We start from the raw sequence: 19,991 nt of genomic DNA on the forward strand, positions 1-19,991 counted from the left end.
TTGACGTTACTGGTGTAAGGCTAAATTCTAGTAATTGTAATTGACATTCCTGGTGTAAGACTAAATTCTAGTAATTGTAATTGACATTCCTGGTGTAAGGCTAAATTCTAGTAATTGTAATTAACGTTACCAGTGTAAGGCTAAATTCTAGTAATTGTAATTGACGTTACCAGTGTAAGACTAAATTCTAGTAATTGTAATTGACATTACTGGTGTAAGACTAATTTCTAGTAACTGTAATTGACATTACTAGTGTAAGGCTAAATTCTAGTAATTGTAATTGACGTTTACTGGTGTAAGGCTAAATTCTAGTAATTGTAATAGATGTTACCAGTGTAAGACTAATTTCTAGTAATTGTAATTGACATTACCAGTGTAAGACTAAATTCTAGTAACTGTAATTGACGTTACTGGTGTAAGGCTAAATTCTAGTAATTGTAATTGACGTTACTGGTGTAAGGCTAAATTCTAGTAATTGTAATTGACGTTACTGGTGTACGGCTAAATTCTAGTAATTGTAATTGATGTTACTGGTGTAAGGCTAAATTCTAGTAATTGTAATTGACATTCCTGGTGTAAGGCTAAATACTAGTAATTGTAATTGACGTTAATGGTGTAAGGCTAAATTCTAGTAATTGTAATAGACGTTACTGGTGTAAGACTAAATTCTAGTAATTGTAATTGACGTTACTGGTGTAAGGCTAAATTCTAGTAATTGTAATTGACATTACTAGTGTATGGCTAAATTCTAGTAATTGTAATTGACGCTATACTGGTGTAAGGCTAAATTCTAGTAATTGTAATTGACATTACTGGTGTAAGGCTAAATTCTAGTAATTGTAATTGACATTACTGGTGTAAGGCTAAATTCGAGTAATTGTAATTGACGTTAATGGTGTAAGGCTAATTTCTAGTAATTGTAATTGACGTTACTGGTGTAAGACTAAATTCTAGTAATTGTAATTGACGTTACTGGTGTAAGGCTAAATTCTAGTAATTGTAATTGACATTACTAGTGTATGGCTAAATTCTAGTAATTGTAATTGACGTTTACTGGTGTAAGGCTAAATTCTAGTAATTGTAATAGACATTACTGGTGTAAGACTAAATTCTAGTAATTGTAATTGACGTTACTGGTGTAAGGCTAAATTCTAGTAATTGTAATTGACGTTACTGGTGTAAGGCTAAATTCTAGTAATTGTAATTGACATTACTGGTGTAAGACTAAATTCTAGTAATTGTAATTGACGTTAATGGTGTAAGGCTAAATTCTAGTAATTGTAATTGACGCTACTGGTGTAAGACTAAATTCTAGTAATTGTAATTGACATTACTGGTGTAAGACTAAATTCTAGTAATTGTAATTGACGTTACTGGTGTAAGGCTAAATTCTAGTAATTGTAATTGACATTACTGGTGTAAGGCTAAATTCTAGTAATTGTAATTGACATTACTGGTGTAAGACTAAATTCTAGTAATTGTAATTGACGTTAATGGTGTAAGACTAAATTCTAGTAATTGTAATTGACATTACTGGTGTAAGACTAAATTCTAGTAATTGTAATTGACGTTAATGGTGTAAGGCTAAATTCTAGTAATTGTAATTGACGCTACTGGTGTAAGACTAAATTCTAGTAATTGTAATTGACATTACTGGTGTAAGACTAAATTCTAGTAATTGTAATTGACGTTACTGGTGTAAGGCTAAATTCTAGTAATTGTAATTGACGTTACTGGTGTAAGACTAAATTCTAGTAATTGTAATTGACGTTAATGGTGTAAGGCTAAATTCTAGTAATTGTAATTGACGCTACTGGTGTAAGACTAAATTCTAGTAATTGTAATTGACGTTACTGGTGTAAGGCTAAATTCTAGTAATTGTAATTGACGTTACTGGTGTAAGACTAAATTCTAGTAATTGTAATTGACGTTACTGGTGTAAGGCTAAATTCTAGTAATTGTAATTGACGTTACTGGTGTAAGGCTAAATTCTAGTAATTGTAATTGACGCTACTGGTGTAAGACTAAATTCTAGTAATTGTAATTGACGTTACTGGTGTAAGGCTAAATTCTAGTAATTGTAATTGACGTTACTGGTGTAAGACTAAATTCTAGTAATTGTAATTGACATTACTGGTGTAAGACTAAATTCTAGTAATTGTAATTGACGTTAATGGTGTAAGGCTAAATTCTAGTAATTGTAATTGACGCTACTGGTGTAAGACTAAATTCTAGTAATTGTAATTGACGTTACTGGTGTAAGGCTAAATTCAAGTAATTGTAATTGACGTTACTGGTGTAAGACTAAATTCTAGTAATTGTAATTGACATTACTGGTGTAAGACTAAATTCTAGTAATTGTAATTGACGTTACTGGTGTAAGGCTAAATTCTAGTAATTGTAATTGACGCTACTGGTGTAAGGCTAAATTCTAGTAATTGTAATTGACGTTACTGGTGTAAGACTAAATTCTAGTAATTGTAATTGACATTACTGGTGTAAGACTAAATTCTAGTAATTGTAATTGACGTTACTGGTGTAAGGCTAAATTCTAGTAATTGTAATTGACGTTACTGGTGTAAGGCTAAATTCTAGTAATTGTAATTGACGTTACTGGTGTAAGGCTAAATTCTAGTAATTGTAATTGACGCTACTGGTGTAAGACTAAATTCTAGTAATTGTAATTGACATTACTGGTGTAAGACTAAATTCTAGTAATTGTAATTGACGTTACTGGTGTAAGGCTAAATTCTAGTAATTGTAATTGACATTACTGGTGTAAGACTAAATTCTAGTAATTGTAATTGACGTTAATGGTGTAAGGCTAAATTCTAGTAATTGTAATTGACGCTACTGGTGTAAGACTAAATTCTAGTAATTGTAATTGACATTAATGGTGTAAGGCTAAATTCTAGTAATTGTAATTGACGTTACTGGTGTAAGGCTAAATTCTAGTAATTGTAATTGACATTACTGGTGTAAGACTAAATTCTAGTAATTGTAATTGACGTTACTGGTGTAAGGCTAAATTCTAGTAATTGTAATTGACGTTACTGGTGTAAGGCTAAATTCTAGTAATTGTAATTGACATTACTGGTGTAAGACTAAATTCTAGTAATTGTAATTGACGTTACTGGTGTAAGACTAAATTCTAGTAATTGTAATTGACGTTACTGGTGTAAGGCTAAATTCTAGTAATTGTAATTGACGTTACTGGTGTAAGACTAAATTCTAGTAATTGTAATTGACGTTAATGGTGTAAGGCTAAATTCTAGTAATTGTAATTGACGTTACTGGTGTAAGACTAAATTCTAGTAATTGTAATTGACATTACTGGTGTAAGACTAAATTCTAGTAATTGTAATTGACGTTACTGGTGTAAGACTAAATTCTAGTAATTGTAATTGACGTTACTGGTGTAAGGCTAAATTCTAGTAATTGTAATTGACATTACTGGTGTAAGACTAAATTCTAGTAATTGTAATTGACGTTACTGGTGTAAGGCTAAATTCTAGTAATTGTAATTGACGCTACTGGTGTAAGGCTAAATTCTAGTAATTGTAATTGACGTTACTGGTGTAAGACTAAATTCTAGTAATTGTAATTGACATTACTGGTGTAAGACTAAATTCTAGTAATTGTAATTGACGTTACTGGTGTAAGGCTAAATTCTAGTAATTGTAATTGACGTTACTGGTGTAAGGCTAAATTCTAGTAATTGTAATTGACGTTACTGGTGTAAGGCTAAATTCTAGTAATTGTAATTGACGCTACTGGTGTAAGACTAAATTCTAGTAATTGTAATTGATGTTACTGGTGTAAGGCTAAATTCTAGTAATTGTAATTGACGTTACTGGTGTAAGACTAAATTCTAGTAATTTTAATTGACGTACGTTACTGGTGTGAGGCTAAATTCTAGTAATTGTAATTGACGTTACTGGTGTAAGGCTAAATTCTAGTAATTGTAATTGACGTTACTGGTGTAAGGCTAAATTCTAGTAATTGTAATTGACGCTACTGGTGTAAGGCTAAATTCTAGTAATTGTAATTGACGCTACTGGTGTAAGACTAAATTCTAGTAATTGTAATTGACATTACTGGTGTAAGACTAAATTCTAGTAATTGTAATTGACGTTACTGGTGTAAGGCTAATTGTAGTAAATGTAATTGACGTTACTAGTGTACGGCTAAATTCTAGTAATTGTAATTGACGTTACTGGTGTAAGGCTAAATTCTAGTAATTGTAATTGACGCTACTGGTGTAAGGCTAATTTCTAGTAATTGTAATTGACGTTACTGGTGTAAGGCTAAATTCTAGTAACTGTAATTGACATTACCAGTGTAAGACTAAATTCTAGTAACTGTAATTGACGTTACTGGTGTAAGGCTAAATTCTAGTAATTGTAATTGACGTTACTGGTGTAAGGCTAAATTCTAGTAACTGTAATTGACATTACTAGTGTATGGCTAAATTCTAGTAATTGTAATTGACGCTATACTGGTGTAAGGCTAAATTCTAGTAATTGTAATTGACATTACTGGTGTAAGGCTAAATTCTAGTAATTGTAATTGACGTTACTGGTGTAAGGCTAAATTCTAGTAATTGTAATTGACGTTACTGGTGTAAGGCTAAATTCTAGTAATTGTAATTGACGCTACTGGTGTAAGGCTAAATTCTAGTAATTGTAATTGACATTACTGGTGTAAGGCTAAATTCTAGTAATTGTAATTGACGTTACTGGTGTAAGGCTAAATTCTAGTAATTGTAATTGACGCTACTGGTGTAAGGCTAAATTCTAGTAATTGTAATTGACGTTACTGGTGTAAGGCTAAATTCTAGTAATTGTAATTGACATTACTAGTGTAAGACTAAATTCTAGTAATTGTAATTGACGTTACTGGTGTAAGGCTAAATTCTAGTAATTGTAATTGACGTTACTGGTGTAAGGCTAAAATCTAGTAACTGTAATTGACATTACTGGTGTAAGACTAAATTCTAGTAATTGTAATAGACATTACCAGTGTAAGACTAAATTCTAGTAATTGTAATAGACATTACCAGTGTAAGACTAAATTCTAGTAACTGTAATTGACATTACTAGTGTAAGGCTAAATTCTAGTAATTGTAATTGACGTTTACTGGTGTAAGGCTAAATTCTAGTAATTGTAATAGATGTTACCAGTGTAAGACTAATTTCTATTAATTGTAATTGACATTACCAGTGTAAGACTAAATTCTAGTAACTGTAATTGACGTTACTGGTGTAAGGCTAAATTCTAGTAATTGTAATTGACGTTACTGGTGTAAGGCTAAATTCTAGTAATTGTAATAGATGTTACCAGTGTAAGACTAATTTCTAGTAATTGTAATTGACATTACCAGTGTAAGACTAAATTCTAGTAACTGTAATTGACGTTACTGGTGTAAGGCTAAATTCTAGTAATTGTAATTGACATTCCTGGTGTAAGGCTAAATACTAGTAATTGTAATTGACGTTAATGGTGTGAGGCTAAATACTAGTAATTGTAATTGACGTTAATGGTGTAAGGCTAAATTCTAGTAATTGTAATTGACATTCCTGGTGTAAGGCTAAATACTAGTAATTGTAATTGACGCTACTGCAGGTGTAAGACTAAATTCTAGTAATTGTAATTGACGTTACTGGTGTAAGGCTAAATTCTAGTAACTGTTATTGACATTACTGGTGTAAGGCTAAATTCTAGTAATTGTAATTGACATTACTGGTGTAAGGCTAAATTCTGGTAATTGTAATTGACGCTACTGGTGTAAGGCTAAATTCTAGTAATTGTAATTGACGTTACCAGTTTAAGACTAAATTCTAGTAACTGTAATTGACGTTACTGGTGTAAGGCTAAATTCTAGTAACTGTTATTGACGTTACTGGTGTAAGGCTAAATTCTAGTAATTGTAATTGACTTTATTGATGTAAGGCTAAATTCTAGTAATTGTTATTGACGTTAATGGTGTAAGACTAAATTCTAGTAATTGTAATAGACGTTACCAGTGTAAGGCTAAATTCTAGTAATTGTAATTAACGTTACTGGTGTAAGGCTAAATTCTAGTAATTGTAATTGACATTACTGGTGTAAGGCTAAATTCTAGTAATTGTAATAGACGTTACCAGTGTAAGGCTAAATACTAGTAATTGTAATTGACGTTACTGGTGTAAGGCTAAATTCTAGTAACTGTTATTGACGTTTCTGGTGTAAGGCTAAATTCTAGTAATTGTAATTGACGTTACTGGTATAAGGCTAAATTCTAGTAATTGTAATTGACGTTAATGGTGTAAGGCTAAATTCTAGTAATTGTAATTGATGTTACTGGTGTAAGGCTAAATTCCAGTAACTGTAATTGACCTTACTGGTGTAAGACTAAATTCTAGTAATTGTAATTGACATAATACTGGTGTAAGGCTAAATTCTAGTAATTGTAATAGACGTTACTGGTGTAAGGCTAAATTCTAGTAACTGTTATTGACGTTCCTAGTGTAAGATTAAATTCTAATAATTGTAATTGAAGTTCTGGTGTAAGGCTAAATTCTAGTAATTGTAATTGACGTTACCAGTTTAAGACTAAATTCTAGTAATTGTAATTGACGTTAATGGTGTAAGGCTAAATTCTCGTAATTGTATTTGACGCTACTGGTGTAAGACTAAATTCTAGTAATTGTAATTGACGTTACTGGTGTAAGGCTAAATTCTAGTAATTGTAATAGACGTTACTGCTGTAAGGCTAAATTCTAGTAACTGTTATTGACGTTACTGGTGTAAGGCTAAATTCTAATAATTGTAATTGACGTTACTGGTGTAAGGCTAAATTCTAGTAATTGTAATTGACATTCCTGGTGTAAGACTAAATTCTAGTAATTATAATTGACGTTCTGGTGTAAGGCTAAATTCTAGTAATTGTAATTGACGTTACCAGTGTAAGACTAAATTCTAGTAATTGTAATTGACGTTAATGATGTAAGGCTAAATTCTAGTAATTGTAATTGACGCTACTGGTGTAAGGCTAAATTCTGGTAATTGTAATTGACGTTACTGGTGTAAGGCTAAATTCTAATAATTGTAATTGACGTTACTGGTGTAAGGCTAAATTCTAGTAATTGTAATTGACGCTACTGGTGTAAGGCTAAATTCTAGTAATTGTAATTGACGCTACTGGTGTACGGCTAAATTCTAGTAATTGTATTTGACGTTACTGGCGTAAGGCTAAATTCTAGTAATTGTAATTGACGCTACTGGTGTAAGGCTAAATTTTAGTAATTGTAATTGACGCTACTGGTGTAAGGCTAAATTCTAGTAATTGTAATAGACATTATTGATGTAAGGCTAAATTCTAGTAATTGTAATTGACGTTACCGGTGTAAGGCTAAAATCTAGTAACTGTAATTGACATTACTGGTGTAAGACTAAATTCTAGTAATTGTAATAGACATTACCAGTGTAAGACTAAATTCTAGTAATTGTAATAGACATTACCAGTGTAAGACTAAATTCTAGTAACTGTAATTGACATTACTAGTGTAAGGCTAAATTCTAGTAATTGTAATTGACGTTTACTGGTGTAAGGCTAAATTCTAGTAATTGTAATAGATGTTACCAGTGTAAGACTAATTTCTAGTAATTGTAATTGACATTACCAGTGTAAGACTAAATTCTAGTAACTGTAATTGACGTTACTGGTGTAAGGCTAAATTCTAGTAATTGTAATTGACGTTACTGGTGTAAGGCTAAATTCTAGTAATTGTAATAGATGTTACCAGTGTAAGACTAATTTCTAGTAATTGTAATTGACATTACCAGTGTAAGACTAAATTCTAGTAACTGTAATTGACGTTACTGGTGTAAGGCTAAATTCTAGTAATTGTAATTGACATTCCTGGTGTAAGGCTAAATACTAGTAATTGTAATTGACGTTAATGGTGTGAGGCTAAATACTAGTAATTGTAATTGACGTTAATGGTGTAAGGCTAAATTCTAGTAATTGTAATTGACATTCCTGGTGTAAGGCTAAATACTAGTAATTGTAATTGACGCTACTGCAGGTGTAAGACTAAATTCTAGTAATTGTAATTGACGTTACTGGTGTAAGGCTAAATTCTAGTAACTGTTATTGACATTACTGGTGTAAGGCTAAATTCTAGTAATTGTAATTGACATTACTGGTGTAAGGCTAAATTCTGGTAATTGTAATTGACGCTACTGGTGTAAGGCTAAATTCTAGTAATTGTAATTGACGTTACCAGTTTAAGACTAAATTCTAGTAACTGTAATTGACGTTACTGGTGTAAGGCTAAATTCTAGTAACTGTTATTGACGTTACTGGTGTAAGGCTAAATTCTAGTAATTGTAATTGACTTTATTGATGTAAGGCTAAATTCTAGTAATTGTTATTGACGTTAATGGTGTAAGACTAAATTCTAGTAATTGTAATAGACGTTACCAGTGTAAGGCTAAATTCTAGTAATTGTAATTAACGTTACTGGTGTAAGGCTAAATTCTAGTAATTGTAATTGACATTACTGGTGTAAGGCTAAATTCTAGTAATTGTAATAGACGTTACCAGTGTAAGGCTAAATACTAGTAATTGTAATTGACGTTACTGGTGTAAGGCTAAATTCTAGTAACTGTTATTGACGTTTCTGGTGTAAGGCTAAATTCTAGTAATTGTAATTGACGTTACTGGTATAAGGCTAAATTCTAGTAATTGTAATTGACGTTAATGGTGTAAGGCTAAATTCTAGTAATTGTAATTGATGTTACTGGTGTAAGGCTAAATTCCAGTAACTGTAATTGACCTTACTGGTGTAAGACTAAATTCTAGTAATTGTAATTGACATAACACTGGTGTAAGGCTAAATTCTAGTAATTGTAATAGACGTTACTGGTGTAAGGCTAAATTCTAGTAACTGTTATTGACGTTCCTAGTGTAAGATTAAATTCTAATAATTGTAATTGAAGTTCTGGTGTAAGGCTAAATTCTAGTAATTGTAATTGACGTTACCAGTTTAAGACTAAATTCTAGTAATTGTAATTGACGTTAATGGTGTAAGGCTAAATTCTCGTAATTGTATTTGACGCTACTGGTGTAAGACTAAATTCTAGTAATTGTAATTGACGTTACTGGTGTAAGGCTAAATTCTAGTAATTGTAATAGACGTTACTGCTGTAAGGCTAAATTCTAGTAACTGTTATTGACGTTACTGGTGTAAGGCTAAATTCTAATAATTGTAATTGACGTTACTGGTGTAAGGCTAAATTCTAGTAATTGTAATTGACATTCCTGGTGTAAGACTAAATTCTAGTAATTATAATTGACGTTCTGGTGTAAGGCTAAATTCTAGTAATTGTAATTGACGTTACCAGTGTAAGACTAAATTCTAGTAATTGTAATTGACGTTAATGATGTAAGGCTAAATTCTAGTAATTGTAATTGACGCTACTGGTGTAAGGCTAAATTCTGGTAATTGTAATTGACGTTACTGGTGTAAGGCTAAATTCTAGTAATTGTAATTGACGTTACTGGTGTAAGGCTAAATTCTAGTAATTGTAATTGACGCTACTGGTGTAAGGCTAAATTCTAGTAATTGTAATTGACGCTACTGGTGTACGGCTAAATTCTAGTAATTGTATTTGACGTTACTGGCGTAAGGCTAAATTCTAGTAATTGTAATTGACGCTACTGGTGTAAGGCTAAATTTTAGTAATTGTAATTGACGCTACTGGTGTAAGGCTAAATTCTAGTAATTGTAATAGACATTATTGATGTAAGGCTAAATTCTAGTAATTGTAATTGGCGTTACCGGTGTAAGGCTAAATTCTAGTAATTGTAATTGACGTTACTGGTGTAAGGCTAAATTCTAGTAATTGTAATTGACGTTACTGGTGTAAGGCTAAATTCTAGTAATTGTAATTGACGTTACTGGTGTAAGGCTAAATTCTAGTAATTGTAATTGACGTTACTGGTGTAAGGCTAAATTCTAGTAATTGTAATTGACATTACCGGTGTAAGGCTAAATTCTAGTAATTGTAATTGACGCTACTGGTGTAAGGCTAAATTCTAGTAATTGTAATTGACGCTACTGGTGTAAGACTAAATTCTAGTAATTGTAATTGACGTTAATGGTGTAAGGCTAAATTCTAGTAATTGTAATTGACGTTACTGGTGTAAGGCTAAATTCTAGTAATTGTAATTGACGTTACTGGTGTAAGGCTAAATTCTAGTAATTGTAATTGACGTTACTGGTGTAAGGCTAAATTCTAGTAATTGTAATTGACATTACTTGTGTAAGGCTAATTTCTAGTAATTGTAATTGACGCTACTGGTGTAAGGCTAAATTCTAGTAATTGTAATTGACATTACTGGTGTAAGGCTAAATTCTAGTAATTGTAATTGACGTTACTGGTGTTCGGCTAAATTCTAGTAATTGTAATTGACGTTACTGGTGTAAGGCTAAATTCTAGTAATTGTAATTGACGTTACTGGTGTAAGGCTAAATTCTAGTAATTGTTATTGACGTTACTGGTGTAAGACTAAATTCTAGTAATTGTAATTGACGTTACTGGTGTAAGGCTAAATTCTGGTAATTGTAATTGACGCTACTGGTGTAAGGCTAAATTCTAGTAATTGTAATTGACGTTACTGGTGTAAGGCTAAATTCTAGTAATTGTAATAGACGTTTATACTGGTGTAAGGCTAAATTCTAGTAATTGTAATTGACGTTACTGGTGTAAGGCTAAATTCTGGTAATTGTAATTGACGTTACTGGTGTAAGGCTAAATTCTAGTAATTGTTATTGACATTACCAGTGTAAGGCTAAATTCTAGTAATTGTTATTGACACATACGACTTCCTTTGCAAGTGTTTCGAAGTTGTGTGACCTTTGCCTGGCCGAAAAGCTTATATGCATCATATGTCCTGACGAATCTAATTTATTAAATAAACGTTCAGAATTAATACATATGTATAGAGCACTGTTTACTCCAGCATAGGCACTTTCCAAAATGTAATACTGAGTTTATGTTTACACACACACACACACACACACACACACACACACACACACACACACATATATATATATATATATATATAACTCTGTGAGTGTCAATCTGCTAAGACAATGCTCTATACCGCAGTGTAGAGCGCAATAGTTTGGTGGTTCTGGAACTCTTTCTTGGTTGCAACAACCCGCCAACACCTACTACTTGTCCGCACCCAATAACTCACACAATAACAACCAACACCTTCACACACACACAGCACCAACCCACCAACACATAGACAATAGTGATGGTATTTCTTTACAGCACACCCAGAGAGTACAAACCAGTTGTCTGATGATCGCACTCCGTGTTACAACCAAGAAAGAGTTCCAGTACTACCAAAACTATATATATATATACCCGGTATATAACTCGGTGAGTATCAATCTACTAAGACAGCGCTCTATACCGCAGTGGTAGAGCGCAATAGTTTTGGAGGTTCTGGAACTCTTTCTTGGTTGTAACTCGGATTTTCACGCATAGTGCGATCATCAGACATATATACATTCATTTGTTTTTAGTTATTTATTTATTCAGTCTTTGCGATTGCAAGGTTTCGTGTCATCGATATTCTTGTGAACTTATTAAAATTTGGTTCGGTTTGGAGTTAAGTCTATCAAGATGCGTTTTTCTTGTCGTCATCGTAGTTGAAAGGTGATATCCATCCTCTACGTTCTCACATTACATATTTTACCAAATTCCATTCCACGTGTCAATGTTATATGTCGCCTTCCTTCTTCAGAATAGCGAATGAATTTACTGCTTATTTGAAAATAAATAATGAAAGATCTCAAATGTGACCCTTCATGTGTTGTCCAGTGGCCCCATTTCAGTGGGGTTTCAAAAACCGATCTCGTCGAATGGTCGGTGGCCTATATACATTGATTTTAGGGTCACTAAATAACTCATTCATTGTAACAAGTACACAAGGTCAAACTTAATCGAACAGAGCAAGATAGAGACCACAAAACAAACTGTGGTGTTAGAAAGAAAGTGTGGTCAACGAGAGAATGCTGGCAATTGTATAATGTTGACAATGTTAACGAACGTAAGAAAAAATACACAGCAAAAATTCTATATATATCTCTGCGGGTATGCAATTGTTAAAATTAGCACTAAAAAGTGTACCATACGATAGCAAAATATATATAAGGGGAGAACCATTTGATTTCTGGGGGGGGAGGATTTTTCGGGAAATAAATTGTCTGCAGGTGGAGGAGAAAAAAAATAATTTGATCCCGTAATGGCTTGAGAAAAAAAATGTTCCAAGAGACAAAAGTGAAAACAAAACAAAATTGGGAATCCGATTCTCTATTTTTTCTGGAGGCACGCCGTCTAAGGTGGCGCTAATATTTTCAATATTTGTGAACAAGCCCTGTTTTTTTCCAGCATTTATGATATAAGGCTGCTTTCACAGTTCGGGAGGTACTCGAAAAAATATGCATAGTGTTTGGACAGGGGGTATCTGAAAATAATAATGTTGGTCATGGGGGGGGGGGGGGGTGTACCTGAAAAATAAATTGACTTCATGACTCCTCACACATTAAATTAAAATTAATCTTTACATGTAACAAACAATTGTCTGATTTTAAAATCCTTCAAATTGCACATACAAAATATTACATCACTGTAAGAGTTGAATGTTGTTTTTGGCCCAAAGAAATACCAGTATCTTAAATGTGTAGAAAGCAACTTCAAAGTTGAACATATCACAAAGGTGATATCCATCGTCTACGTTCTCACATTACATATTTTACCAAATTCCATTCCACGTGTCAATGTTATATGTCGCCTTCCTTCTTCAGAATAGCGAATGAATTTACTGTAGCAAATTGAAAATAAATATTTTGCTGGTTGACTCCCTACGCTCAAAACAAGTGATCATTTTGATGTCAAAATAGAATTCCAGTGTGTAATATCAATAATGACAACCCTTTTCATTGGCATCAATCACTTTGCTTGAGAAATTGTTAGTACTCCTTGTCCTGTGTTCTAGTAATGGCTGGGATTGTTACGCACTGATGGATACCAGCGATCTCGATAAAGGAATGCAAGACTGATATGACCTGTTGTCACCAGCTATCAGGTGACAGCTTGAAGTCACATGGTTATATAGGCTTTCTATTAGAATGGATCGTGTATTGGCATGTGAATTGTTTTCTTTGCTTTCGCTAGACAAATTATTTTGTAGATGCCAACAAGACATGCACTCAGGGTAATCACCATCTGCACCGGTAAGTACACTGAATTAGGTCTACTGTACGCATAGATTCCTTACTCATATATCATTTTCAGGTATACCAGGCCATCATTTCCACGCTCTATTTTATTTGTTTGAGTCTTGACCTCAGCCAAGGACATACATGGCTATTGTAGTTGTCTTTCAGATTAGCTGAACCCAATTCCAGAATATATATAGAGAATATATGCACAAATACTTATGAAAATTATATATGATGTATATGACAGCAAGAAATGTAAATTCCATGTTATATGTAGGATATGATACTGTTAAAAGTGTAAGTCATCCAACATACGCAGTGAAACCTGGTCGATAGACATATATTAATGTGACAAACATCGGAACAATGAAGACGTCAATTAATGCAACGCTGTGCATGGTGACTTAAGGGAATCGTCAATGCCTTTACCTAAATTTTACATAAAGCTCTCCTAAATGAAAGATCTAAAATGTGACCCTTCATGTGTTGTCCAGTGGCCCCATTTCAGTGGGGTTTCAAAAACTGATCTCGCGTCGAATGGTCGGCAGCCTATATACATTGATTTTAGGGTCACTAAATAACTCATTCATTGTAACAAGTACACAAGGTCAAACTTAATCGAACAGAGCAAGATAGAGACCACAAAACAAACTGTGGTGTTAGAAAGAAAGTGTGGTCAACGAGAGAATGCTGGCAATTGTATAATGTTGACAATGTTAACGAACGTAAGAAAAAATACACAGCAAAAATTCTATATATCTCTCTGCGGGTGTGCAATTGTTAAAATTAGCACTAAAAAGTGTACCATACGATAGCAAAATATATATAAGGGGTGATCCATTTGATTTCTGGGGGGGGGAGGATTTTTGGGGAAATAAATTGTCTGCAGGTGGAGGAGAAAAAAAATAATTTGATCCCGTAATGGCTTGAGAAAAAAAATGTTCCAAGAGACAAAAGTGAAAACAAAACAAAATTGGGAATCCGATTCTCTATTTTTTCTGGAGGCACGCCGTCTAAGGTGGCGCTAATATTTTCAATATTTGTGAACAAGCCCTGTTAATTATGAGTAAATAGATACTTAAAATACTCTGACATGAATTACCTTTGAAAGTTACCCCAGAATGTATTGCAGGGAAGGAAGTAGCGAACTGAGTCACAATATATGCAACAACTCCAATAAACATATTCGTATTCATATACCACTTGATGCAATATTCTGTGACTGAAAATGTGATCTCTTGACAGAATATTCAACTAAATCACACAATGACAAGATACAAGAGTGCATTTTATAGTGTTATTTAATGTCATTCCGTCCAAGTTGTCAGTTTTTACTGTACAATTAGGGGACTGAACTAGTACATTCCAATACAGAACTGTTTTTTTAATAGCATGTGCATCAACATTTGCGACTGTACAGTAATGAAGAAGACATTTAACTGCTACACATCAAGGAAATAATACACTAATGAACAGAAATCAAAGACTCAGTTGAACAGCTGATCATGTAACTATTGTTAGTCTATTAATCAAGTAATGGCAGCAGTTTTCTTCCAGGTGTATTAGAGAGGTGTTTGTCTTCAGATAAAAACTAGGCGCCTCCAAGTCCATGTATCCTCAATAATAGAGAAATAGTTTTAAATTAATGACAGAATATTTTCAAACGTGAATATCTAAAGACATGTTGCTATCAATTAAAATGGTCATATGCCTACTTCAAAACCACTCGAGCTAAAGGACAATGACATGTTTGATAGATTATTTGTGTTTAAGAAAATGAGTTCCTAAATATCTCAGTATGCGCCAAAGGACAGAAACAGTAAAACACATTGTTTTAACTTTTGCAAATATAATGTCTTGGTACACATTGTTTTACAAACAGGATGATGTGATGTAATCAGTATATATATATATATATATGCATGGGTATGTGTATTGTAAAACACTGTAATCTACTATTTAAAATGGAAGGGTGGGGGGGGGGTCCTTCAAAATGTTTGATCAGAGAGGTCAGGAGTACAGCACTCCCCAGATCAGTCAGCTCCTCATGGATTTTTTACCAGTATCTCTTGTACATAAAATTCAAGTAGCAGAAGCATGAATTGTAAGTGCTACTTATTGCTACTTACACAGAACAAGTTAGTTGTGAACTAGTGACATGTAGGTATAGTTATGAACCGCACGTTACAAAATAGGTAACCGAGAAAAAAAATGCATTGCTTCTGCATATGGAAAAACAATTGATGCATGGTGCAGGACTGACAATAGAAAACCAAATTTGCTGTCACAGAAATTGCTATCATACCCACTCTCCCCCCCCCCCCCCGAAATCAAATGATTCTCTCCTAAATCAGGATCAGAATAGATCTGCTGCGATAGTTTAGATACAGAATCAACTTTGAGGTTAATGAAGATACGGTCATTTTAAAAATAACGTGCAACTTTTCTGTTTGATACAACCACACAGAAACCAACAAGAAACTGCAGCGCTACACTTCAGTATCAACATTGCATTTTTGCTACATTTAGTGTAAATGAAATAAACCATTTTAAATGTATTGCAAAAAAAAACCATGCAGACATTCGGACGCCAATGTTTTTCTTGGTATCAAACAGCCGATGAAGGGGACATGAAATGTCCTTTGCGGCGTTCATTTGATGTATGTACATGTATGATGATATGTGTAGTTCATTTCACTTAGACAAAATGTAGCAAGAAACTGTGCTCATCCAATATCAATCTTGTTATCTTAAAGTGTAGCATGCCCTGTTTTGTATTGGTTTCTGTGTGGCTATATCAAACAGAAAGCTGCACGGTATTTTGAAATTGACTGTAATTGTATGTAAAGAAGACCAACTATGATAATGCATACAGATTGTTGTCTACATTGAAATGACAGGCTATCTAGATCTTAATAATAACAACAGATCCTTTTGAAATCGAAAAGAATTATACAAAAAAGAAAATTACAGATATCCGTTGGCACATAAACACCAAACACTAATGTAGATGAATGACATATATATTTCAAAGAAAACAAGTCTTCATAGAAGACAGTTCCCCCCCCCCCCTAAATGTGACTGAGTGGAGGCATAGAAATTGGTGGCGACAAATAAATACCACAAAGTGTCTGTGATTACGAAGGGAATTGCTAAATTCCAGTAACTGAACCTGAAGATCCAGGTCTAGGTCAAAGGTCAATGTCTAACTAAAAAGAAAGACTTGGTTTAAAATGGCAATAGGGGTAGACACTTTAATGTAGTTAGTATCAATGTATTAAAAGTTAAATGTTTAGTTAATTGGTAAATCATGAATGTTCACTACAAATATGGCTCCCCTTGAGTAAAAAGTGATATGAGCACCAAAGGTAATGTACATTGTATGTGTATGTTTATCTGGTTCTACATTACAGATAGACATGATCTAAAATACATTAGCCACACACAATTGCTACTTAATAGTGATGGTCTATGAATAGAGTATATGATAGAAGTCGTTTAGTTATGCAATATTAAAATATAGCGATTGTTTACTATAAATATGGGTAAACATTATATGAGCACCAAATTAATGCTTGTGTATAGTTCCTTTCTTCAATATTACTTGTAAATTTGTGGAGTCATGATGGACGAATGGTTAGAGTGGCCGGCTTTGAAGCTGCAGATTGCAGGTTTGAGCCCCGTCGCTGCCGATTGTTTCTGAATGGCTAAAATCCTTGGGCAAGGTTTGAACCACGATTGTGCCTAAGATAACCCAGCTGTATAATTGGGTGCCAGGTATAAAGTTAGGTCTTTGCTAGGGATAATAATAATAAGACCCTCAAGTCTAAATAAGGCTTATTATTATAGTTATTATTATAATATAAACATGATTTAAAAGAAATTGTCAATATGTAAACACTACAATGTGTCTGTGATAGGCAGGAATTGAATTGAATTGATAATTAGCCCTGAAGGTCGAAGGTCAAGGTCTCCAAAGATAGCTGGCATCTGAGAATAGAAAGTTACGGATTTCAACTCCATGCAAAAAAAACTAAATTGAAGACACCCACACGCCAAATATCAAAGCAAAACCATGAGAGAGAGAGAGAGAGAGAGAGAGAGAGAGAGAGAGAGAGAGAGAGAGAGAGAGAGAGAGAGAAGGAGGTGTGTGTGTGTGTGTGTGTGTGTGTGTGAAACGACTGATAATATATATAACTGAAACTGCTTTTTATATATTACATAATATATAGCACAGACAACAACAGCCTAGTAATTATCACCTACAAACATGAACCAAAGAAAACTGCTACACTTATCCTGTGCCACTACGCATTCACCCACTTAATGAGTGTGACCAGCTATACTGGTCATGCGAAACAAATTTGTAGTGGAGAACAGAATCTAACAAAGTAACCAAGCCACCTTTTTTTCATTCACTTATCAAGCTCTATATCCGTACTGTACACCAGAAGATCTGGTACCATACATACATACATACATACATACATACATACATACATACATACATACAAGTGTCTCACTTTGGAGAGAACAGTGCTCAATTCCATATTAGTAGCAGAGCATTATAGATTTAATACAAAAGAATCAAGATGTTATAGGTCATTATAAGACGACTTGTAACATCCTTATTCTTTGAATCAAGTCTATATAAGTCTATATATATATATATATATATATATATATATATATATATATATATATATATATATATATATATATATATATATATATATATATAGTTTTGGTAGTACTGGAACTCTTTCTTGGGTGTAACTCGGAGTTTCACGCATATTGCGATCATCAGACCAAAACTATTACGCTTTGCCACTGCGGTATAGAGCACTGTCTTATAGCAGATTGATACTCACCGAGTTATATATATATATATATATATATATATATATATATATATATATATATATATATATATATATATATATAAAGACGCACAGGAGTCGTTACACAGTGTTTTACGCTGTTGTAATAATCAGACAACTAATGGTATCGTTCCAAATTCAAAGTTCAATCATTCCATTTCACGTGATATGGGTGTCAGAATTCACCTGTGTACCTTGCTTGATACTGTGTTATTTACTGTTTATACATTTTACATATACTGAGTTTATATATATATATATATACACACGTGGTGGTTTTACAAACACACTGATTACTAATGTTTGGTCTACATCAAACACGTCAGTTTTCATGATTGTATGAGTTACCCCAACACATTCATCTCCACCCACAGAAAGCAAACTGTGTTGGGGTGACCCACCGCCTTGCCCTCACTACTAGTCTAGTTTATAATTTATATTGATTTCAATTAATCACCCTTATAGCGGATGGTATGATGAGACAATTAAATGCTATGACTAGACACGTGTACTTTGAAAACGCAAATGTTCTTTAAGTGTTATGCAACAGCAATCATACTTGTTTATTTGACAGTGAAGCAAGAATTCCTAATTGAAGATGGTCGATGCCAACAGTGGTGATGGTTGGAAAGGGAAATCAACTAGACTACTACGACGTTCGAGAACCGTAGAACCTGTCATTTTTATGGTAATGTTATCACATGTCCTTACCCAAACAGTCAGAATACAATATATCCAATATGAAGTTACCTTGAGTCACAATATCACACCCTCATTGTCTCCTCCAGGGGGCAGTATTTTGCCAATCAATGGCACCTGCAAGATAGTGAATGGGACTGGTTCGTCAGACACAGACGTACTGAGTGAAATCCAAGCAGAGTCATCGTATTGGAGTCTTTATTACGACCTTGTTAGTGTTCCACTCTCATTCGTCACAACTCCAATCATTGGCTCGTGGAGTGATAAGGCTGGGCGTAAAATCGCCATTGTAATTCCTTGCATTGGATTGACTGTCTATTCCATTATATTTGTTATCATAATATATGCCGATTTTCGCCTTCCTCTGCATTATCTATTAATTGCCGAAGCTATACGTGGTGGAACTGGAAACATATATGCTTTCCTTTCTGGATGTCTTGCATATGTGGCAGATATTACAAACGTACAGCAAAGAACCTTTCGTATCGCCTTCGTAACGTTTATCAGCATCTTGGCTTCATCCCTATCACAGATAGGAATAGGTTATCTGTTAGAAGCAGAAGGATTTGGTCCTCCATTTCTACTTATTGTGATTCTTGTCATCGTTGCGATTTTCTACACCCTATTCGTTATCCAGGAAACAATCATTTACAATCCAGGTACCAAATTTAGTTTGAAGACACAATTACAATTACACTAATGTAGATGAATGACATATATATTTCAAAGAAAACAAGTCTTCATAGAAGACAGTTCCCCCCCCCCTAAATGTGACTGAGTGGAGGCATAGAAATTGGTGGCGACAAATAAATACCACAAAGTGTCTGTGATTACGAAGGGAATTGCTAAATTCCAGTAACTGAACCTGAAGATCCAGGTCTAGGTCAAAGGTCAATGTCTAACTAAAAAGAAAGACTTGGTTTAAAATGGCAATAGGGGTAGACACTTTAATGTAGTTAGTATCAATGTATTAAAAGTTAAATGTTTAGTTAATTGGTAAATCATGAATGTTCACTACAAATATGGCTCCCCTTGAGTAAAAAGTGATATGAGCACCAAAGGTAATGTACATTGTATGTGTATGTTTATCCAATATGAAGTTACCTTGAGTCACAATATC

This window comes from Glandiceps talaboti, chromosome 7 (assembly GCF_964340395.1).
Source record: "Glandiceps talaboti chromosome 7, keGlaTala1.1, whole genome shotgun sequence".
Classification (NCBI taxonomy): Eukaryota; Metazoa; Hemichordata; class Enteropneusta; family Spengelidae; genus Glandiceps; species Glandiceps talaboti.